A 24,347-nucleotide genomic window follows, 5' to 3' on the forward strand; every position below is an offset into this window, starting at 1 on the left:
GGGACATGGAGCTCTTTTCACTTTTTAGACAAGGAAACTTAGCCCCAGAGGGGTCCAGCTCCTTACGTGAGATTGCTGAGAAAATGTGCCGAAACCCATTAGGCTTTGCAAGAATACAGGCCTATTGGCTGCCAAGGAGCCACTTGCAGGAATTTAGAAAGGACTAGAACAAAGAGATCTAAGAGCATGTTCACTGTTGACTGTACATGTGCCAGTGGATTGGCTCCAAAGGGAGCCAGTTTTTTCTGTTTTCACCCCTCAACACAATGTCAGAAGAAGATTACATGATGGTTCTAAGTGCATTGCCAGGTTCAGCTGGGCGTCTCCCCACATCCTCGTCTGCATCCCCTCCCTCCTGGCTTTCCTGTCCCCCGGCTTCATCCTCTCCTCTGCCCTCAGCGCTTCCTGCTTTCACCTCCAGTTCCTGCAGCGTGCAAAACTGCTGGCGTGTTGCCTGAGCGAGCCGATCCAATGTAAACACAGCTCCTCAAGAACTGTCGTTGGCTCCTTCAATCTTAAAAATATACTAGGCTGTCACTTAAAGATCTTTATAGCCAAGGCAGTGGAGACATGCCCATAGGTGTATAAGGAACTTGGCCCCAAAGAGAGCGTTTTTAAAAAAGAAAGACAGAAATTATCCAAGTCCTTCTTAAAGGATCTCTGAAAACAGATGCTGAAGCCATTACTTGGTAAATTGCAGATGCTTGTCATCTTGTGCAGACCTGTGTGAATATGTGGGGTTGGCGGCTGCTGATGGACTTTCACCAGTGCATCCACCACCTGGGGTGGTAGGGGGCAAGGAAAGGCTTAATCACAGACTATCTCCAGGCTTTACACTCAGCCATCTAGGCTCCAAGACCTCCTCTTAGCCAGGGCTTATCCACCATTCTATAAGCAGGACGGGGGGAAAGGACTTTGGTATTTCCCTCTGAAGTTCCTGTGGTTTGATCCTCTCTCCACATTAACTAGCCAAAGGTGACAGGAAGAAAAAGAATAGGCTGAGTCCAGCAAAAGCTGGGGACCAGGAAGGAGGGACAGTGACACAGGCTCACGTGTGCCTCTTTCTTTCCCACCCCCATGCCTGCCACTTCTGGTGAGAATAAGGTAAGGACAGAAAGGTGAGGGAATAATTCCTCCTACAGCCTGCTGGAGTCAGCAGGTCTCCTGAAGAGGTATTCAATTTGATTTTGGAAAGGAGATTCATTTTTGCTTTCCAACTTACACATTCAAAATAGCGTGTGAATAATAAAGTGGAAATCTGTCATGATGAGCATAGACCTTGGGAGTTCTTATCTCCCCAGGGTTCATCCAACACCACTGAAATATTTATTATGAGAAGTTTTCTGGCAGGGGTTGAGTCATGATAATAACTGCAGGCATTTCTTTACCAGGTGACTTTGGACAGGTCACCTTTCCTAGGAAGTAGTGGACCTTGAAGGAGAACCAGTCTTCCTTTTCCCTCCAGTCCACTGACCTTTCCAGTACACCAGACTGTCTCCCAAATAGCAAATGTTTATGGAAAACAGGCCTAAAACTTTGTCCCACTGAAAGTAGAATTGTGGAACGGCTCTTCAGGACATCCAGAAGGAAGAGACAGCTGTTGTCCTTTAAGTGCCTTCCTTTGGAAGTACCACCCCCCTCCTTTTCATTTGCTGTTGGGAAGAGGATTTGGCTGGCAGCTGCCATGATCTTGCCAGGTGCAGGGCCACCAACCACTTCTATAGGAGTCGCTCAAGATGATGATATTTCTTTAACTCCACATGGAATGTCTAGGGTGTCCTAAACCTATTCTTGGAGCTTCATACATATCAATGGCATGGATCTGCAGAAGTTCTAGAAATGCTTTCTATAAAGCTTTTATAGAAAGCATTAAACAAGAAGTTGGGTCTCATTATGTGCACTGAGATTCTTTCAGTGGCCAACACTTATACTTGGTATCTAAGCCTAAATATCTGATGTGGAAATTTGATGGTGGTTTCACAAAAACAGAAATGGTAATACAATTACAAGGCTTTGTCAAACTTCCAGATCAACCCTTTGCTCATTGTCTGCTGTTTTATATGAGAAGCAAACCCTTTTACACTTTCTCTCAGAAGGGACATGTTTGATCTTTTATCATTTATTTGGACTCCTGTCCCCTAAGGACTCTCCAGGAAGACTCCTTCATTCTCTGCTAGCATAGACAAATTCGAGGAAAGACAAAAGAGAGGAGGGAAAGACATCTCTTGAGTACATGTGGGTGCCTGACATTTTCTCACATCCCATTTAGCCTTAAAGACTACCATGCAAAAATTTGAATATCCTTTCTACACATGAGTAAATTAAGATTAAGTGATTATATGATGGCAGGTTACAAACTCAAACCCAGTCTTCTCTGGTCCCAAACCTTAACCTCTTTCCACTCTAAGAAAAAAATAAGAAGGCTTTCCTCAGAAGTAGCAGTCTGGTGGAGGGGAGCTGTGATTATCAGCGAGAGCTCCACTCAGAGATCAAAGTCCCTCTACACCTTACTAGTCTGATTCAGGAATTACTCAGGATTTACCAAATGTTACCAGGCATTTGTACCTCTCTGGTATGTCTTGGTCACTATACTGTCACCCACATCAAGTCAAAGCCATTTCCAGATATAGAACAAGGGCTTTCTAGATTTCTCCTGTTCCTGGTTTTCTAGAAGTCTGGTATAACTCTCAAGGGAGGGGGCTAGTAGGGAGACAATCTAAGGAAGCATACAATAATATCCTGAAATTACTGAAGAAGCAGTGACCCTTGGCCAAAAAAATAAAAATAAAAATAAAAATAAATCCTAGAGATCCCAGTCCCAGAGCTTCCAGGAAATTCTAGCCTGGGGATAAGCTTGACCTCTGGAATGTGTATCTCTACATGCCTGGTCAGCCTGACTCATGGTCTACCCAATAACACGTGAATCAGGACCAAGCAAAACACAGCCAAGCCCCCACCAGGACATGCTTTAAAAGGAAATAAGATTGCTGAGGGGGGCGAAAAGCAAAGGCTCCATTTGGCACGTCACTCTCTGGAAGAACAAAAGAGTACTGGGGTCCAGCCCATGGCGGCTGTTTCAAATCCACATGATATGTTTATGGATTTTTTTTCTCCTTGTGTTTTAAAACATTAGGTTCTTTATCAAATTAATCTTTGGAGAAAAATGCAAATGAATCATTTAAAAGAGCTGAGCAGAATCTAGGGATCCTTTGTGTGGCAGTTGGGACACCGGGGAGAAATAACATGTCCAAGATTTACCTGAGACATAACCAAAAGATGCACTGATTCACAGCATCTTTTATGAATGCAGGAGAAAAGGGGATCTTCTCTATTCTGTCACTTCCATGCCCAGAGGACTCTAATTTCACACCCTCAAACTTCAGAAGGTCAAGTGAACGTTTTGGCTATGAATTTAGCTTTAGCCACATGATTTAGAGGCCAACTGAGAAGCGGTTAAACACACAGCCTTTGCAAGTATGGAGATCTAGATGTGACTCATGGTTCTGCCATTTGCTAGGTCTGTAATCTCTGCCAAGTTGCTTTTCCTCTCTGGACCTCTGGTTCCCCATTTGAGAAAGCGAGTTAACAATAGTTCTACATGTAAACAATAGTTAACGAGATAAAGCACGAAAAGTGCCTGGATGCCTAGTAAGTGCTCAAAAAATATTTCCTCTTGCCGTTACTGGTATCCCCTCTCATCAGTACAGCACAGAAATCCCATAGGTAGTTAAACCAAGTTCAGCTTACCTACGTCATGTCACATGTGGCTTCCAAGATATCAGATTGCAGGACCTTCTCTTTGTAGCTAAACTTAGACTTAGCCATAAATATACTCAGGCAGCATCATATGCAAAATCGTGACAATGGCAACAATTTGCTTTGGGTAGCTGTTGCTCCACTTCTAAAAAGGAGCCCTCCCCTTGCCTGAGACCAGTCATTGGCACCAGCCATGTGATCTTACACAGGGACTACCTCTCACCGAGCCTCGGATGTCTTGCTTATAAATCAGGGTAATGGTCAGTCATTTCTTCATTTAGCAAATATTTATTTAGCTTCTGTCATGTGCCAAGCACCGTGCTGAGCACTGAATAAAAGACAATGAATAAAACAAGTTTTGGTCCTTGCCACATAAACTTGAGTCTGCTCAAATGCATTTCTCATAAAGGTAGGATAAAGGCCAAATAACGTCAGTGTCCTAGAATTCTGTGTGTTCCATGACCATCTGTAGCGCTCAGGTGTATACACACACACCTACCTCTTCTCCTTTGCTACCCACCCTCATATTTCCCAGCACTGCACATTTGAGCCACAACCAACCCCAGTCATGTCTACAGTGCAACAGTACAACGAGTATGATAATTCTCCCAGTTACTGCATTTTAAACAGGCAGTTTAGTGATGAGAAGTCTGAGGCAAGGGGCATACTGGCAGCTCTCAGGTGCTACTGGTAACAAGCAGCCCCTTCAGCTGCCTTGCAGACATGGAAGAAGACAGATCGTCGGTGCTCAGCCTATGTCCTCAGATACAGCCCAACACCCCAGGCTCTGTCCTTAGTGGTGTTGATGGCAGGGGCACCAAAGGACAGGAGCACAGAGAAAGGTCTCTTGGCTGACTAACACCCCATAACCTGCCCTTAAGAAGACGGCATCTATTTGGGCTGTATGACTAAGTGACATGTCCAGGTACTGATTCATGAGGCTGACTACCAAGGTGACTGGCCTGGCTAATCCATTGGCTAGAAGAAGTGGAGGGAGAGAGGAGCCCAGCCCTGCCCTCATCCTGGAAGAGAGCCACCCACCTGCTGAGACATTCCTGTGCTCCCTACCCAACCCTGGCACTGATGCCAGCCAGTGTCCTTCTTAAGGGGGATCTGGCCCCAATGTGGGCAGGGGTCAGCATTTGTGGGCTTATTGTAGAGGAAGTCAAGGGAATTTTTTAAATCTTGCTAGCGGATGGAGGAGAGGTTTTTAACCAGGGATCTGTGGATAGAATTGAGGGTATTAAGGAATGTAAATGAGGAAAAATCGCATCCCAATATACCCAGCCTCTATCTGATTCAGCTTTTTCTTCAGTTATGATGCAAGGCAAAAGCCCAGATAGCTTAGCAGCCCCTGACTTGTCTTTTTAACCAAATAAAGCTATTGAACAAGATATTTACATTAGAAAAAGATAGCTGGATGTAGGCCCTATGCCCTTGATACCAGTGGAAATGTGATACTTTCATATCCTATTACAGCTGAGATAGATGTCTAATGTACCACTTACGCTTATCCATGTTCTGGAATAACAATAAATCCACTGCTGAGTCTTGTTAATAACTTAATAAAGGCATGTGTGTTCCTAAATCATAGATCTGTTTTTATCTATTGATACTGTTTCAGTAATAATGGTTTCCTCTGTAATGCTACATATTTTATGCATTTAGAACATTATTCTAAGAGGGAATGCCTTTGTGTCAGACAACCAAAAGAGCCCAAATACATTAAGACCTCTGTCAAAATCAAGCTTTAACAGTATTCTGTATACATATACACAAATATGTGCATATATAGGGGCGCCTGGGTGGCTCAGTCGATTAAGCATCTGACCATTGGTTTTGGCTCAGGTCACGATTTCACAGTTGGTGAATTTGAGCCCCACGTGGGGTTTTGGCTCAGGTCACGATTTCACAGTTGGTGAATTTGAGCCCCACGTGGGGCTTCGTGTTGACAGCATGGAGCCTGCTTGGGATGCTCTCCCTCCCTCCCTTCTTCCCTCCCTCTCTCTCTCTTTCCCCCATCTGCTCCTGTGTGCTCTCTCTCAAAATAAACTTAAAAAAAAAAAACGAATTTAGTTTGTGCAAACATATATGCAATTATGATATGCCAGGAACTAAGCTGATAAGTAGAAAAATAGAAGGAAAAGAGTCCCAGAAGCTGATGGTTTCAGAAGAGGAGCAGCCAGTCCGGCCATTAGAGAAGAAACAGTCCCTGAAGACCTTGACCAGAGGTAGGAGTATGGAAGTGAGGGGGATCAGAAGAGGCAGTACTTAACCCCACCTGGGAGGTCAGGGAAGGCTTACCCAGGAGGCGACATCTGAGCTGAGTGTTGAGAGACAAGGATAAATGAGCTGTTAGGATCGGGTCATGGTCTAGTTTTATGCTTTCCAAGTATGTCACGTATACTGTCCATCCTACCTGACTTCTAACTCAGGGAATATCATCCATCTTGAATTGCAGAGAAATACATTTCCGTGTATCCATCCATCCCTACATCTGCAGCTTTTGTTTTCTCCTCTGAGAACCTGCTCCTCTTGCCTCTCAACCAAAATATTTCGGGTGATGAGGATAGCAAACCCTGTCAGACGGGCACACAGAAAGCTTTATGGCAGTGGCTTGAGACTCTCAGCAAAGGAGATCCGGCAAACTCACCCCCGTCGAGTTTGAAGTTTTGCAGGAAGATTTAGATTCAGAGACCTGAGATTATGCAATAGAAATGGGAAGAAAGGAACACACACACACACACACACACACACACACACACACACACTGTGAAATTCAGCACACAGCACATGTGAGCAGAACATGAAAACAATCCAGAGCACCACAGGCAGCAGTTTTGCTCCCTGAGTTTTATTCACCTTTAAACTCTGAAACCATAAATGATACTTAGAGGAAAAGAAATCCCAAGTAGGACACCTTAATGAACTAACAGAAAGAAAATCAGCCTTTTGAAATGCAGGAAGTTGGTTAATAAGATGGAGAATCTGCCATCACAACAATTCCTTTCATCCATTTCTTCAGATTTCTCACTTGGTCTGACAATGTGGGTTCCTTGTTGCCATGTGGTAGAGCAGATGAGGCATCAAAATGAAAAACACATGGTTTGGATGTCAAAATGCCACTGGGATGATTGTTCTTGATTTTTGTCAGTTGTATATGGTATGTAAAAGAAAAATTCCAGATGATTCCCTGCCAGTTATCTGGAAAATGAAATTATGGACATCATTGCTATGTGTGGACCTGAGAAGAGGCAAAGTTTGATGGAAAAGCTGTGTTTCCTCTCGAGTCTGTCCTCCTACACAGCCAAAGGCCTGAACAGCCCATGGGGGGGAGACACCCCATAATTAAGATTCATTCTACCTACAATGGCTGTTGTCACTCACCTCTATTTTTCCTTGGACCCAGCCCAGGGCTGGGACCATCACAAGGGAAATCATCATACATTTATTTTAATAATGCTTGTAGTGAATACTTCAGCAACTACAATTAATTTTTAAGAGGTCGAAAAGGCTTCAGAGTTTCCCTAGGTCACCTTCCTTATTTAACAGACAAGGAAACAACAGATCTAGCAGGTTAGGTGACTTGTTCCAGGTCACAGAGCTAGTGAGTAGAAGAGGTGGGGTAAGAATTTGAGGTATCCTAGCATTTCAGGTTCAGAAAAACTTTTAAAACTTTATTTTGTTCAACTGTCCCATCCTTAAACATCAGATGAACTGGACACGACAGGCAGATGCTCTGAGAATACCACTGACAAGCACTTGCAGCTCCCGAGGAGACCTATTGAACTCCTCTGCTTATGAGATAACTCTTCCTTATTGTGAGCTAAAATCTGTCTCTGCAACCTCTTCCCATTGCTTCTGTTTCCCTAGCTCCTCAGTGCAAGGATGTGATGACCACTTTTTCCTAACGTTCCTGTTCTGGTAACTGACCAAGTCCTACATGTTGTTCAGGATTAAGGTCAAAGCATCTGTTTCCTGGGTTAGTTCCTGGCTTCTGGGGGACCTGGTGTCAGCCTTTAGCCAAGTGAGATGGCCAACAGACAGCCCCCATGTTTTGTTTTGGCACGAGTTTGGTGACCTCCACTTTAGCAGGTTATTTACCTCTCCTTAAAATCTCACCCAATTGGGAAGGTCACTTCTATGCCACCAAACTATCCTATTTCTTGGAGGATAGCTTTTAAAGTGGAAAAACTTGGCAAAAGAGGAGGGGAGAGGCAACTCTAAGCACTAAGAACTCCAAACCTGTGTCCTAAATACTCATGAAAAATCAGCACTGGTCTATACACAAAGTACCTGATTTATAAAGGGCAGAGGTGTGGGGATATGATAAGAAATCAGAAAAGGCTAAGGAGGAAAAGAAGAAAACCTTGATAAACAGAGGTAATATCTTTTTAAAAAGCTTTTAAAATTATTTGCAAAGTTGTCATAGCTTACTATATGGAATGCTAGAACAGTAACAAAGTAGTCTAAATTTTATATCCTGGTGACTTTACCATCTAGAGGGAATGCTCAAAATATAAATATGAAGGGGGCACACGCCTAGGTAGCTCAGTTGGTTAAGTGTCCAACTGATGATCTCAGCCCAGATCTTGATCTCAGGGTTATGAGTTCAAGTCCCATATCGAGGTCCATGCTGGGCATGAAGCCTCCTTTAAAAAAAAAAAAAATGAAGGCTGGTCACCAATAATAACTTGCTTTCATTAAAAGATGCCACTAAGAAAGTGAAAGATAATCCACAAAGAAAATATTCACAGTACGTCTATCTGACAAGAGATTGTATCCAAAATATATAAATAACTGCTTTAAATCAAATTTTTTTACCTTTTTATAACATTCATTTTTGAGAGAGACAGAACATGAGTGGGGCAGGGGCAGAGAGAGAGGGAGACACAATCAGAAGCAGGCTCCAGGCTCTGAGCTGTCAGCACAGAGCCTGAGGCAGGGCTCGAACTCACCAACCCTGAGATCATGACCTGAGCTGAAGCTGGGCTTTCAACCAACTAAGCCACCCATGCACACCCCATTTAAATCAATTTTTTAAAAGCAGTCCAATTTTTAAAAAAAAATAGGTGAAGATTTGAACAAGCATGTCACAGAAAAAAAATGTCTAAATGGCTAATAAGTGTAGGGAAAGGTATTCAACCTTATTACTCCTGAGAAAAACACAAAAGCACAATGATACGGCGTTACATACCCAGAAGAGTAGTAAAATTAAATATTGACAATAGCAAGTGTTGACGAGGATGTGGAGCAGCTAGAATTCATACATTGCCAGAGACAATATAAAATAATACAACCTTTTTGGGAAACTGGTAGAAGAATCTTGAGGAGATAGAAGGAAAGAGAGCATGAGGGCAGAGGACACAAGACAGACATGGAAAAGAGTAGGTGAGACCAGCGTCCCTCAGCGGGATCCTCAACCATGGGGCTTATTCTAAAACCTTCTTACTCCTGGGCCAAGATCAGAACTGACAAGGTAGGAGTAGAGCCAGAGACATGGGAGGGAGACTCTGGTAGATTTAGGAAGAATCTGGAGATGAAAAGGAAATGAAAGTGAGAGGGTTGGGGAAGGCACCATTCCAAACCAAACTGAATTTTTAATGTCTGGTCCCAAGTTTTATTATCTTTCTGCAGGCTCGCCTATGAAAGGATTGGCTTTAGGATGGTGGATGAGCCAAGCCTTGATTTGTTTCCCTTCTTCAAACAACTGACTTGAACTTTCATCTGATCCTTGAGGCCCCCTCTTTCTGGCTGGAGGTCTCTTGAGAAAAAACTCCAGTGATTTCCATGGTCTGGGGAGGCAGTTGGCTCAGTGCTCTGGACAACAGCAGCCACATCTCAGCAGAGTTGGCCCTCCTGAGAGACAAGAGCCAGAGGGACAACTGAAAATTGGCTGAAATTTAGTCCAAACCACTCAGAGCTCAGACCAATATCGATGTTAAGTTTCTAGTCCTTGATGAATATTTATACCAAAATAGGGCCAGTGGAAAAGTTCCATCTGTGTGGATTTTAAGAATTTTGCCTTCCCTCAGCCACGTTGACCAAACTCAGGAAAGCGGCAGAATCATTGCCAAGTACGTACTCTTTGAAGTACAAGAAATTCTGAGAAGGCCCTGGACCCATCATATTTCTTCTTATCCCAAAAACTTAGATTTGGCACTCCTTTCTTTAAAAAATTCTTACTATCTCCACCTCTTGGTGCTTTATAATTTTAGCCTAGCCTTTGACACCATGAACACTCTTTTTTTAAATTTTTTTTTAAAATTTTTTCTTGAGACACACACACACACACACACACACACACACACACACACACACACAGAGTGTGAGCTGGGGAGGGGCAGCAAGAGCCGGAGACAGAATCCGAAGCAGGCTCTAGGCTCTGAGCTGTCAGCACAGAGCCCAATTTGGGGTTCAAACTCACAAACCACAAGATCATGACCTGAGCAGAAGTCGGACACTTAACTGACTGAGCCACCCAGGCACCCCCACTATAAACACTCTTTTGAAAGAGTGGCTAAGTCTATTCAAAGTCTTGTTAGGTGAAATTGCTTTCCTGGTTGATATTTTCCCCATCTTTCTAAAATCTGGGTGGTCCAGTTAATGACTTTAACTCACCTCCTTACTTTGCTAGTAGAGAAATGGCCCCAAATTTTCTCCTCAGTTGTATTACTCACTCCATACTCCTCAGAACCAAAAACAAAAAATTTCAGTAAGTTCTGCCCTTGATAGGAGGGATTAAATTAGAAGCTTTGCTCTTGCACCAGGTATATTAACTGCATTTATCAAACACGGGCCATGTGCCAGGCACTGTGCTACATAGTTTTTTCCTAATGTTTATAGAAATCTCATTTTACAGATGAGTAAACTAAGATTCAGAGAGATTAAATAAATTGCATTGGTGACATAGCTAGATGATGAACATGAATTAAATGTAGGAGATTCAATCCACAGCTCTCCCTCTGCCCTCTATGCCATTTCTTATCTACATGTAACACATTTGCAGGGTTCCAGAAAGATGAGTAATGATAGAGAGTAGTGCTCAGGCTCAGACCTTTTAAAAGTCAATAGCACTAGTTAGAATTTAATAATGTTGTTTTATATTTGTCATATTTTTTACACTTACCTTCTATTTTTTTAATTCTTTTTAACGTTTGTTTACTTTTGAGAGAGAGAGAGAGAGAGAGCATGCACATGTGCGTGCAAGTGGGGGAAGGGCAGAGAGAGAGGGAGACAGAATCTGAAGCAGGCTCCAAGCTCTGAGCTGTCAGCACAGAGCCCGATGTGAGGCTCAAACCCACAAACCGTGAGATCATGACCTGAGCCGAAGTCAGATGCTCAACCGACTGAGCCACCTAGGGGCCCCAGTTTACCTTCTATTTTAATATATTTTAGGGTTAAAAGGTTTTTTTCAAGAAAGAAGTTTTAAGTAATTTGTTTAAAGAAAAATTATAGTAATCACCCAGGTGGTATACTGAGGACAGAATTCATAAAGGAGGAACATAGGCATTCATAAACATCTAATATTGGATTACCCTTGATCTCTACAGCACTTTACAAATTTCTCAACATCCTATATGCATGATCATGTTTGATTCTCACAACAGCCCCATGAGGATGGTAGGAATTATGATCCATTTTAAAGGTGAAAAAAATCGAGGTTCAGAGAGCAGAAACTGCTCACCAGGGTTACATGTGTAGTGATAAAGTAGCCAGGGCTTGGGTTCAGCTCCAACACAAATGGTGTCCCCTGCTGCTCCACCAGCAAATTCAAGGGCAGGAGTAGAGAAAGCAATGTTCCAAAGCAATGATCCAAGGCCAGAAATGCCATTGAAAGTCTGTAGAACTGAATGACTCTCACAGGCTGACCTGAGTTTTCAGTTTCCCAGTACTTGTGTGTATTCTGTTTCATGGAGAAGCCCGAGGTTGCTAAGTCTGAGTTGCTCTAGAGAAGTTGGGTTTTCTCTCTCTGGTGAGTCACCTTTCAGAAGGTCAGAAAGTGGCTCTCCCATCATGAGAGCATCTCCTATCTTCTGGGGTACACCATGGAAGCGATGGCACACACTAGAAATGGGCCCCTCAAAGAGGAAAAGCTGGATTCTGCCCAAGAAGAAGAGCATTTCTTTCCATGTCTACTTGCCTTGAACAACTGACTGGGATGCAGACCACAGGTCTGGGTGACTGGATGGGTAGGGATACAATAAAGATGGGAGAACCAGTGGGTTTGGGTAGCAAAGAAGGTGAGGTGGGAGTGCCAACAGCCTATCCACGAAGAGATTCCAGGAGCTGAAAGCACTCATGGAGGGAACACTGAGAGCTGGAGAGAATACTGAAGCCATTTGAATAGACAAATGCATGAGAGAAAAGCATGTTGAAAATCAAGAGGCTATAATGGGGCACCTGGGCGGCTCAGTTGGTTAAGCGTCCAACTTCAGCTCAGGTCACGATCTCATGGTTTGTGAGTTCCAGCGCTGTGCTGACAGCTCAGAGCCTCGAGCCTGCTTCTGATTCTGTGCCTCCCTCTCTCTCTGACCCCTCCCCAACTCTCTCTCTCTCTCAAAAATAAGTAAACATTAAGAACAAGTGCTGGAACCTTAGAGTAGAGGGGAGGAGGAAGCGGTTGGGGAGGGCTGTTAAGAAGGGTTGGGCAACCAGGGGAGGCTAGAATCTTGGAAACTACAGGAAATCAGGTTGATTCTTGTTTTCCCAACTCTTCCTACAGGCATCAGCCTCAGATGAAGGGTATCTATTACGCATTAGCTTTTAACGCAACACTGAAGAAGCATTAATCAAAGGCAAAAATGAAAGTGTTATAAAAGAAGCTAGTCAGACACATGTTTATTAAGGAGCTACTATGTGCAAAGCAGAATTTGAGGCACTGGTGACAGAGCAATAAACTAGACACACAGGGACCCTGCCTCCATATTGCTTCCTGTCTAGCAGGAAAGAATGTCATTGAAGAGTTATATTCAGGATTAAGTAATAATCATGATGAGTGCTACAAAGAAGTATAAGATACAGGGTTTTCTAAGACCCTATGATAGGGGTACCTGAATGACAAATACGAGTTAGGTGAGGGGAGAGAGAAATGTTCCACACAGAAGGAACTGCATATGGGCAGACTCAGAGGTATACAGGAATGTATCATCTTTCCTGGGGCATATGGTTAAATGAATAATCCTAAATTTATTCAAGAGATAACTTTCTGGAAGGTGACTTGGTTTCCATAGTTCTGACTACATTTTGATTGTGTTAAATGAGCTGCAAAAGTGAGACCTTGAAAATGAATTATTTGCAAGGTGAGTGACCAAGTGCTGATTTCTGTTTCATAAAACTAGCTTGCAAAAACTTGATCTAAATGCCCTTAAAGTGCTTTTATTTCTAAGACTATGATTTCCTTGTGTCAGATTTTCTCAAACATAGAATTCCACTATATAAAGTATATACAACTGATGCATTATGGAGAGGGAAAGTCAAGGAGAGGATTAAGTATTTGAAGATATATTTAATATTAGTTTGAAAAACATATGCTAGCGAAGAAAAAGAACAGGGAAGTCATTTATAAGAAAGGGTACTTGTTTTAAACCAAGAAACCTTCTTGGTGAAGGCACTCCAGTAAAACGGAAGTGGTTTCTTAACATCAAGGCACCAATGTTGGCTGAAGGAAATGTGCGTGTCTCCATGCTTCCAATGTCATAAGTTAACCTGAGAATTTATGTGTGCGATTCCCAGCAGGAGTCATTTGCATAAGCAAAGGCTTCAGACTTTTAATAACAGTGCTGTACTTTTACATGGCACACTCCCTATTACAATGTTAAGATTCGGATAAGCAAGATTAAAAATTCTCCAACTTGGTTTGCTAAGTCTCTCCATTTCCAAAATTAACTCCAATAAAAGTGTGTTATCCTTAGATCAGTAATGCTGCAAGAATTCAGACACATACAGACACACACACACACACACACACACACACACACACACCCAATTAACATCCTTTTAGGAAAAAATTCTTAGGACATCAGGCTGCTAAAATCAGGAGTCTTATAAAAACTGGGGAGGTATAATAAGTAAGTATTGCTGGCCTCAAGCTTAGAGTTTTATACTTGAGGAGGAGTCTACTAAGGGCTGAAACCTAAGAAGTAGGAAGCCACTTAGATTTTAATTTCCAAGTATGGCCTGAAGGTATTAGGCCTGGGGACACCAACAGCTTGTTCTCATTTAGGACATGGGGGAGGGGAGAGTAAAGAAACCCTACAAGGACTTTATTTTATCTTAATTTCCCTCAAGCCACTTGGTAAATCGCTGATAAAATTCCCAAGGGGGTTGGAGAGCTTCTGGCTCCTAGCAAAACTAGTGGCATTACTTACATCTTCCCAAGAACTGGCAGGGCCTATCAGTGAAAGAAAAAAAAGACAAGTTTAAAAAAGATATGTTGGAGCCTCTGCAAACAATTTGGCAAGAAATGCTAGGTCAGCTCTTGCCCTGTGGGAATCCCTTTCACAGTCAATGAAAACAACACCCATACTTTGGGAACCTAGTGGTCTCAAAAGATCCATAAAAAGTCTGGATGTTGGGAGGGGGGGGGGGAGGGCAGGAGGACCCTCCCCCCACTGACTATTTTAACTAAGCAGTGTGCCCTCAAATAATGGGCTGACCTATCTAAAACCAGGCAGTTCTCAAAAACAGGAGAGAGTGGCTTTGGCAGTCTGCGTTTGTGCAATTCACTATTCATGTTAGCCTGGGCAGTCCAAAGGAAGCTGGTGTCAAAGGAAAATATTAGTTCAGCCTGAAAATCCTATCACTTCAGTCCAGCAGGGTCCCTTACATGTAAAATTTGTGGACCTGCTTTGGATTCAACCACATGTTCCCATGAGCTGTCAGCAAGAAGCTGGCAGCACACAGGCTGCTTACCTCTCTCCTTCAGTCACCATCATTTCTGCACTACCAAAGGAATGTTCAACAATGGAGGCAGAGTCCTGAGCAGGGCCTGACAACTTCCAGCGTTTTCCACGCGCTGCCTTCAGATGCAATCATCCAGCCATGGAGCACTCATTTTAGGATTTGGAGCTTTCTGCCTTGTTCTGTACTCCTCTTTTTCAAAGTGACCCCAGCCCCATCACCTTTGAAAGAAGAGTTATTCTGCAAATATTTCGAGACTGCCCACTTTGAAGGGCTCCGGCCATCGCCAAGTGGGAAAGGAGCCCAGCCATGTGAATCGTCTCATGCAATTGCTACAGCTCCTTTGTCCAAAGGTCCCTCATGTCAGGCCTTTCCAAGAGCCGCAAACCCTTGGAAAATGTACTGATTTGAGTCTTACCGCTTTTTTGCCTATTTTTGATGAAAGTGCTAAAAATACAAAAGAGTAAAATTACCCAAAAGGCAGATGGAAGCAAAAGAAAAAGGGGGTAGATAATCCCCTATCTTGGCTAGGGGAGCACTCACAGTGCCTGCTCCATTATGCCAAGTGATGATGTGGTAAGAGGTAGACATTACTAATAGACGCAGCCAACCAGGCCTGATAATGGGAAAGAATGGTTGCAATAACTTGTTCTAATCAAGAGGAGACATTCAGGATGCAGACAGTTAAGGATAGGGTCAGCTGTTGGATGGGCTACAGTGTTAGAACCAGCTACCCCAAAGGCAGGCTTCCGTGTGCCCACTCTGTTCATGGCCCTCAGTCTGGGCATTCCTGTTTTTCTGAAACCAGCCTCAAATCAGTGAAGGTTGGCTCAAAGAGGAGGGGTGGGAGGGGGGATAGGAAGGGAGGCAAGAGCAGGGTCTTAAACAGAGAAAGCTTTCATTTCACATTTCCCTTCCCCCATATGGATTTGCTTTTCTATTCAGTTTTCATAGCTAGATTAACCCTTTTTGTTCACACATGTGAATCTTGGGAATCTCCAATAATTTCCTTCCCTGGAGGGGAAGACAGAACCAAACAAGTGATTACAAGTATAGAAAATGTTCCATACAGGGCTGTGTGTGCGTGCGCACTCATGGATATGCGTGCCGTGTGTGGATGTGTGGATGTGTGCACGTGTGTGTGCATGCATGTGGATGGGTGTCTAACAGGTCATACGTGGTGGTTAGGAGCTTAGAAAGGACAGGAGAGGGGAGAGCTTCCTGAAGAGGTAATGGGCGGAACTGGTGGCAGTTTCCAGAACTACTCCAGGGGCATGGTCATCAAGGAGACTCAACAGATGGATTGGGACCCATTTCAGGGGAAGCTGGCAGGGTAGACAGAGGAGCGAAAAGCTTCTTTCACCACCCCAATGGGCTGGGACCGCCGGGCATCCTGCTGACTTTTCACACCCTCTAGAGCATGTGCTGGGATTCTGTGAATTTTCTTCTCCTTGATGGCTGCCCTGCTTTCAACTTAATTTTACCTGTTAAATATCATGTGTTGAGAGAGGAAGAATAGTAAAGAGAACATGGTGTATTTTGTCCCAAACACAAATTCTCGTAGAGTCAAGCCTGAACAAACCATCTTGACAAAAACAAAAACAAAAACAAAAAACAAAAACAAAAAAACTTTTCTTATAGAGAGTAAAAAGTGCTCTTTTGTTGGGCATTTGTTCAAAACTTTATTTGGGATACCAGACACTCCTAACATGAGCTAAATTCATCAGACTAACTCTCAACCACAGCTGGTCTGAGGAATCAACTTAATACACACAAACCATTTAACAGGAAAGATAATCAGATCTATACCCCAAAATACTGACAACTCAAGCATTTCTGCCATCAGCTCATCAGCCACTAAATGTTTTCCTTTTCTGCTGCTTTAAATAGGATTGGGCTTTAAAAACAAAAAGGAAAAAGAACAAGTTTTCCATCCATTGAATTCTGAGTACAAGATCAGCTGGGCTAATCTCAATTTGTTTAGTCTATGCATTTTTATCCTTATTACACAATTCAGGAAAAGGGTATCTAAGTTGAAGTGATTTCGTTACATCTGTGCTTGTCCAGACAGAAGACTAGGAACGCCCAGGGAACAACCATGGAGAAGAAACAGTGTATGTGGACACATACCCACACAGATATCCACATACATCTGCGCACACACATCCATGTACACACATGCACACACACACACAATCCCCTGAGGAATATTTGTGTCCCCAGATATGACCTCTGATGTAGACAAGGTCTTTGTTGCTGCCTTTGTGAGACTTGCTGTGGTTTTAGGAGGCACTTTATCCTCAGTTGTTTCCATGGCTAATTTGCATGGCATTATAGAGAGCATAGGTCAGTCAGTGCAGAATGGAAATTTGAATAAGTTTCTGCTCACTCCTCTGTACCATATTTGAAGCCAGCCACCTTAAGGCCAGGCTACACACCCCACTTTTTCATCTCCTGTTTGGGGAAACAGGGTTTTCTTGGCCACAAACTGAAGCCCTGGCTTGAGGCTTCTGCAGCCAGAGTACAAGTATCAGTAGGGAGGAGAGAGAGGCAGGAGACCAACACAGGGCAACAGTTGTGCCTAAGATTGGAGGGGACAAGATGGGGAATGCCCATTTTATATATAATATTCCATATATATGTATATATATATATATATATGTATATACATATATATGTATATATATGTATATATGTATATATATGTATATGTGTATATATATGTATGTGTATATATATGTATACATATGTACATATACATATATATATATATGTATATGGAATATGGAATAATGCCCAAAGTCACCCTAATGTAAGAGTTTGTGTTGTTCATCCAGCATCCCTGGATTTCTGGGCCCCAGTCTTTACCTCTGGTGGCACACAGGACATGTCACAAGGAGGGTTTATGTTCAGGAAGGGTGACGAATGTAACTCTGACATTAAGAATGGACAGTTATTGTACTAGTAAGTGTATTGATTTCATTACTCTGTTAAGATTTTGTAAGGCTATTTGGCAACTCATTCTTTCAATCACTGGAGAGCTTCAAAAAAAAAAAAAAAAAAGAAAGAAAAAAAGAAAAAACACAGAAGTTCAGACCCTGTCGAGGCCATGGGGTTCTTGAGTGGGACAATGAAATATAAGGCCCCCATTACACTTCCCAGCCAGGTCAGTCTCTGAAAGGATCACACTTCTCAAGTGGGGGGTGGGGAAAACAACTTTCCACGATGCAGCTTGTAACCATCTGGGCCTTGAGTGTCCCAGCTTGGGCCCCTCTGTCTGGCAGGACCTCTCAGTCCCCACTTGGGCCCCAGGTTTAGGGAGGACCACCCTGACCTCAAGCCTGGCAAAGGATCTCAACATCAGTGGGAGTCACCCAATAAGTCATCCAGCCAGGGAAATTTAGAAGCAGAGGAAGGGCTGTGGTCTCCCTTCTGTCTGGCTATTCAGAGAGTTACTGCATTTGGCATGAATGCCTGTGAGGTGGGCTTATGCCAGGGAAGAAGGAACCAAAATGAAATAACAAAAGTCAGACATGCTGTAAATCTCACCTTGTAAGGAATGGTGGTCTGGGAGGAGATGTCTCTCTCCGATGAGCTGAGAGCCACAGAGTCCAAGTTGTGGTGGCTGAGGGTACAATGGGGAAGCCCAGTTGTTCCCAGACTTGTCTGCACATTGGGCTCCTCCAGAGAACTTCCCAAATGACTGAGGTCTGTTGCCCGTCCCCAGCAATTATGGCTAAATTTCAGTGACATGCAGCTGGGATTTTAGAAGTGTTAAAAGATCTCCAGGTGATTCTATTGTGTAGACAAGTTGGGAACCGCTGATGTAGCCCTTTGCTCTTTAAAGCGTGGTCCCCGGACTGGCAGCATCAGCTTTCCCTGGAAGGTCGGTAGAACTACGGAATATAAGGCTCATCCCAGACCTGCTACACCACAGTCTTCTTGTTAGCTAGATCCCAGCTGATGTCCATGCTAATCAGAGTGTCTGATTAATTTCAAACACATGCAGACCAGGCCAAATCCCCATACTAAAGTACAATGTCATGGCACACTCTTTCTAATTCCTGGCACCAAATGCATTTGCAGTTCTACAGTTATATGGGTTCTTTGAGAAGTAAGTGTAAGGGCCCCAAAATACCTGGAAAATTTCATTTCTTGGCATTGCCTGTAGTGCATTGGTTAAATTAAAATGGAGATTGGGGATTCTGAGAGACCTGGGCTTATTTCTAAGCACCAGGACTTTAATTTGACCTTTGTGAATAGTGTTAATTAGGGAGACCAACTCTTTGTGGTTTGTCCAGAGCATTCCTGGGTTCAGCACTAAAAGTCCTGCATTCAAGCCCTGATTCAGTCTGGGGCAAACCAAGACCATCCGTTTCCTTCAGTTCCTTTATGCACAGCCTGATCAGTGGTTGTCAGACTTGAGCTGTGCATGCAGATCCCCTGGGGGGCTTGAACAGCAATGGCTAGGCCCTACACCAAGTAAATGAGTTAGTGGGTCTGGGGTGAGAACTGAGGATTTGCACCGCTACCAAGTTCCAAGGTGTGTGGGGGTCCACACCTCGAGAACCACCACGAGGCGGTGTAAGATTTGCCTGAGCTTGGGCTTAGCACAGTGGTTAGAAGGCTGCAAGGCCTAGTAGTCGTTCCAGCTGCAACTGATTATTTTTTTTATGGAAAAGATGGCGACGTGAGCTGGTCTCAAAAAAGTAGGTGGGGCTGAAGCTCCCTGAGGTTTGATAAGCCTGAGCAAAAAAACAAAAAAACAGACCCCAGTGTGTATTTCAAAGAACTTCCAGAGGCTCAAGTGATTGGAAAGAGAATCTGGGTAGAAATAGTAGATGATATGGAAGTAAAAATAGATAAATTTGGACTGGTGAAGTGGGCCACATTCTAGGAGAATGGAGACATCTAACACTCAACAACGTTTATCCCTCTTAAAGTGGCTTAATTAAACTTCAAAATGAGATGGGTGTGAGTATCCTTGATCTAAACAAATTATTAGGAGTTGGGAATACGTGTGCCTGGGTGGCTCAATTGCTTAAGCATCCAGTTTCGGCTCAGATCATAATTTCAAGGTTTGTGAGCTCGAGCCCTACATTTGCCTCTGTGCTGTTGGTGCAAAGCCCACTCCGGATCCTTTGTCTCCCTGTCTCTCTGCCTTTCCCCCTTTCACACAAGTTCTCTCTCTCTCTCTCTCTCAAAAATAAGTAAACATAAAAAAAAATTTTTTTAAAAGGAAATACTTGAAAATAAACCCCAAAATGACTTGCCTCTTGCCTTAGTTATTATGATTTTGTTCTTTTTTAAAGTGGTAACAGTTTCTAGAAGACAGTTTTCAACATGCTGTCCCCCAAGCCACTGTCTGTCCAGTCGTCTCCAGACCTTGGGTTGGAGGGTGAGCCCCAGCTCCCCAGTCTGGTACTAAACATAAGTGACCTCTCGCCCCTCACTTGGGCTTCCAGGGAGGGAGCAGATAAATCAACTGAAGCCAATACCCTGGTGCTTTTCTCCTACAGGCTCTGCCTGTGGTTCTGATTCACTTTCTCCTCCAACCACTGCCTCTCTAGCTGCCTTCAAAGCCTGTCCATTGCCTTGAACATGTATACTTTAGTTTATTTAGCACAACAGAGTTGGATGGTAAAAATACTGAGACCAATGTGATCATGGCCTTGTACTACTGCCCCCAACGCTAACCTGGAACCCCCCCCCCCCCAACTCCTACAGACACACTGTCCCGCCTGTTTGGATCCAACTGGCCTAATGCCCAGAGTCAAGGCTAGACCTGTAGGAGGCCGTCTGAGGTCTGGAGACTCCTAGTGTGGTAGGAAATCATAGGGTCTGGATTCCAAAAACATGAGTATGAATTATGTCCTGAGCAGCAAATCCCATTAGATCTATGAGCTCAGTTTTTTTTTTTTTTTTTCATGAGACAAATGCAAAGTGTCCACATCCTAAGGTTGTTGTGAAAACCCAGTGAGATAAGGAATGTAAATATACTTTGTAAACTGTCAAGTGCTATATCCTTGATGGAAAGTACCAGAGCAGATCAGATGAGAGCACAACTCTGAAGTAAGACCCGCTGGTTTCACTTCTTGGCTTCACCACTTGCTAGCCATTAGATCCTGAAGAAGAGGCTGAACCTCTCTGGGCCGGCTTCCTCATCTGAAAAGGAAGTCACTAACAGTACCTCTCTCACAGGCTTGTCAAGCATAAATATTATGAATATGCCTGGCATATGCCTGGCACATGAGGTCTACTCAATAAATGTTAGCTACAGTCAGAGTCATTAGGAAAACTATAACATTTTGGCTTGAAGTACAGATGAAGGTAGAGTGAGGGGACCCCCCCCTTCCCCATAGGGGCTCCAGCACAGACCATTCTGAATGGACAAGTTGCTTCTCCTTTCTCAGTCTGTCATGCATCCTCTGTTGTTTAGGAATAATGATTATCCTTCATAGTGTCATCATAATTGTTCAGGAAAAATGCTTAAGTAAGTAATATCAATCCATGGATTGTCAAGCTGTTAATAGTTGGGAATTGTTGATAGCAATAGAGTCATTGCTGGAATCATTTTTTCCTGTTGATGATGGCAGTTCTTTTCTGGGCCTTCTCATAATTTCACCCCACCCCACTCTTCACTACCCTGACTCTACCTTCTCTCCTTGGTGGGGAGGAAAAGGTTTGTTTTTAAGAAACAGCATGTTGGCTAATAATTTTTAATAACACATATGCTTATAGGGGCTCCTGGATGGCTCAGTCGGTTAAGCGTCCAACTCTTGATTTTGGCTCAGGTCGTGATCTGACAGTTCATGAGATCAAGTCCCATGTCAGTGCTGACAGCTGACAATGTGGAGCCTGCTTGGGATTCTCTCTCTACCTCTGTCTGCCCCTCACCTGCTCTCTCTCTCTCACTCTCTCTCTCAAAATAGAATAAATAAAACTTAAAAAACAAAGAACACATATGCTCAGAGACTTTACCTGTAAAAATAAAGTCAGGGTAATTGACTTGAAACAGAATTTAGTGTCAATATTCAGAACACCCCGGCTCAGAAAGCAAACCCATGGAGAGTCAGGAGTGCATGTGATGGTGTTAAGATAGAATTTTCAAAAACATAAAATCACAACTCTTGTGCAAATATACAATAAAACTTAGTAAAGATTTTACTCAACTCATTAGTTAATAAAGTAATCAGTAAGATATTTAGGCCAGTTCATAAAGCATCTGAAGGGCTGTATATTTCAATGTTAGGACAAGATTGATGGGTTAGGTACGTAACTAGCTAATGTCCAACAGGACAATAAACCATAACCTTTAAGGTTATCTGTTTCAAAAAGACAAAAACTGCTTGTATTTGTATCTTTACTGGACAAAAAAATCTGTAAGTTAACACGTGACTGCACCAAGTCTTGGGGTAAAGCAAAGTAAATTTGTCTAGATAATCCTCATGGGGGTGGGGAGTGTCCTATTGTCACCATAGGACACTGAGAAGATGTGCCACCCACTTTTCTGCCTCATGCTCAACGTTTGGATAATTGTTTTTAACGATGGTAAATATTTTACTTTGCAAACAACCTTTTAATCTGATTTATGGCTTACTACAGCCTGGTGGAGGCAGAAAGGGCAGGGAAAACCCATTTCTCAGAGGAGGAAACCGAGTTACACAATGGGAGGAGAACTCACATTTCCTAATCCCAAATCCTCACTCCTACACTTCATATTGTATGTCCTCTTTTCCCTTCTTCATCCCCGTCCTGCCTTGTTCTTGGCTACATCTCCTCCCTGTAATACTTCCCCTGGCGGTTCACCTGAAGGAAATGCTCAAAGTGAGGAGAAGGCCCTGTGGCCCCCTGCCCTTTGCACCCCGTGGCCCTTGCGCCCCCACGGCTCCTGGCCTAGCTAAGTCCTTTCAAGTCCCTGACAAGATTCAGTTCCACAACATCCTACTCCCCCAGAGCCAAAGAAAATTGTCAAAACATTTTATCTCCCCTCAAGAAAAGGGTTAGAGTACATGCTACATTCCAGGGACCCATTTTTTAAAGTGATGGCTGCTTTTAAGCTCTTCTGTGTTCAGCTACTGTGAACCACTGTGAGCAGCCACTGGGCCATCTTCCATCTGAGACCGAGTCCGCATCGGAGAAACCTACTGTTTATAAACCAGAATGTCTTGTATGAAACGCTGTTTCTGCTTGGTGTTTTCCTCCCCTCAATAAACAGGATCATCATTTTCTGTGTCCCAGATAGCTAGGTCTGTCTGGCTCCTGGATAAATGACATGCAGTGGACAAAATGGCTATTTATTGTGCTAAGCAGTCAGCCAGGAAACTGGCTGCAAGTGTGTCCTGATGGCCCAAATCTGCTGCTTCCTTGCAAGGCCATCTATTTTTCTCTCCCACGGACTTCTGTCACCATGGAAACTGTCCCACTAGCAGGATGAAGGCTAAGGCCAACTGTCTGCCTCCTCCCCTTAGTCAGAGAGACAACATTTGCACGCATGAAGCAAAGTAGACAGTAAGAAAGTCTATGAGGTATGCGCTTAGAAAGTAGTTCCTCTGAAGCTCTCTAGAATTCTGAAGCTGGGAAAAGAATTGTCTTAGAATGTCTGATTCAGGGTCTCTCAGACCGTTTACACAAGGTACAGTGACAACAAGAACAAACACTCGGTGCATAATATGTGCATGCCAAGCCCTTTCCATGCAGCAACCCACATAACCCTCACAGTAACTCTGCAAGACCAGTGACTTGCCGAGGTCCAGCAGAAGAGCCATCCACCATTTGGAAACACATCATACAAGAGGATTCTGGGTAACAGAATTCCAACAACCTCGATCCAGGCCAGTTTTCTCATTTTACAGGGGAGCAACTTAGATGGGGCAAGGAAATGAGTCGCCTCTAGCCGCACAGCTAATAAATGTCAGAGCTGGCACCATAGAGCCAGCCCCCCGCCGCAGGCCCGTGCTCTTCTGTGCTGCCTTACATCACTAGTTCTAGCCAGACCCTGAGCCAGCAGCTCGGCCCTGCCGGCCAAGCATCAGGTCTAATCCCCTTATAGGATGACTGTTGAATCTGCCGCTCATTAGAAGAATGGCAATGCTCACACGCAGGGTGTTTTGCCACTTATGAAATGCTTCCACCTAGCTCTTCTGTTTCCAGGCTTTGCTGCCTCTGGGTCTAAAACAATCCAACAATGAAGCCTTATTCATACGTTGTATACCTTCCAAAATAACCATTGAATCACTCAAACATTAAGTGCGGAAGGATGGCTGCATTTCAACTAGTAGAATCCAAGGTAACAGGAGGCAGAAAGGAGAGATGAAAGTTTCAAGGTTTTAGATGCCAGGGTCTTAGAGAGTAAAGTTCCACGTGTGAGTGAAAGCTCCACAGCTTAGGACGATGACTTGATGGTGAGCATGCTCTTGTTTTCAATTTTCAACACGAATCTAGCAATGAACGGGCACAAGTCGGAACGTGATCCCCTTTAGATATGTGCAGTGTGGCTCTTACTCTCCAAAGTTGTGAATGTGTATAAGAACAGCATAGTATGGGGGCACCTCGGTGACTCAGTCGGTGGAGCGTTCAACTTCAGCTCAGGTCACGATCTCACAGTTTGTGAGTTCAAGTCCCACCTCATGCTCACTGCTGTCAGCACAGAGCCTGCTTCAGATCCTCTGTCCATCTCTTTCTCTGCC

At 43.6% G+C, this 24,347-nt stretch overlaps 1 protein-coding gene and 1 long non-coding RNA gene across 2 annotated transcripts in view; one reads left to right on the plus strand and one right to left on the minus strand.

Annotated features, from left to right (window-relative positions):
• LOC123384130 overlaps nucleotides 1-18,709 on the minus strand; it is a 94,537-nt gene extending 75,828 nt beyond the window's left edge. Inside the window, exon 1 of the long non-coding RNA XR_006594814.1 lies at nucleotides 18,208-18,709. This is a non-coding gene — a long non-coding RNA (uncharacterized LOC123384130). The remainder of the gene's footprint in view (nucleotides 1-18,207) is intronic.
• The window catches only part of LMCD1 (LIM and cysteine rich domains 1), a 57,810-nt gene that overhangs the window by 3,399 nt on the left and 30,064 nt on the right, over nucleotides 1-24,347 (plus strand). The gene's annotated exons all lie outside the window — the stretch shown is intronic.

The sequence above is a fragment of the Felis catus genome, chromosome A2 (assembly GCF_018350175.1).
Source record: "Felis catus isolate Fca126 chromosome A2, F.catus_Fca126_mat1.0, whole genome shotgun sequence".
NCBI lineage: Eukaryota > Metazoa > Chordata > Mammalia > Carnivora > Felidae > Felis > Felis catus.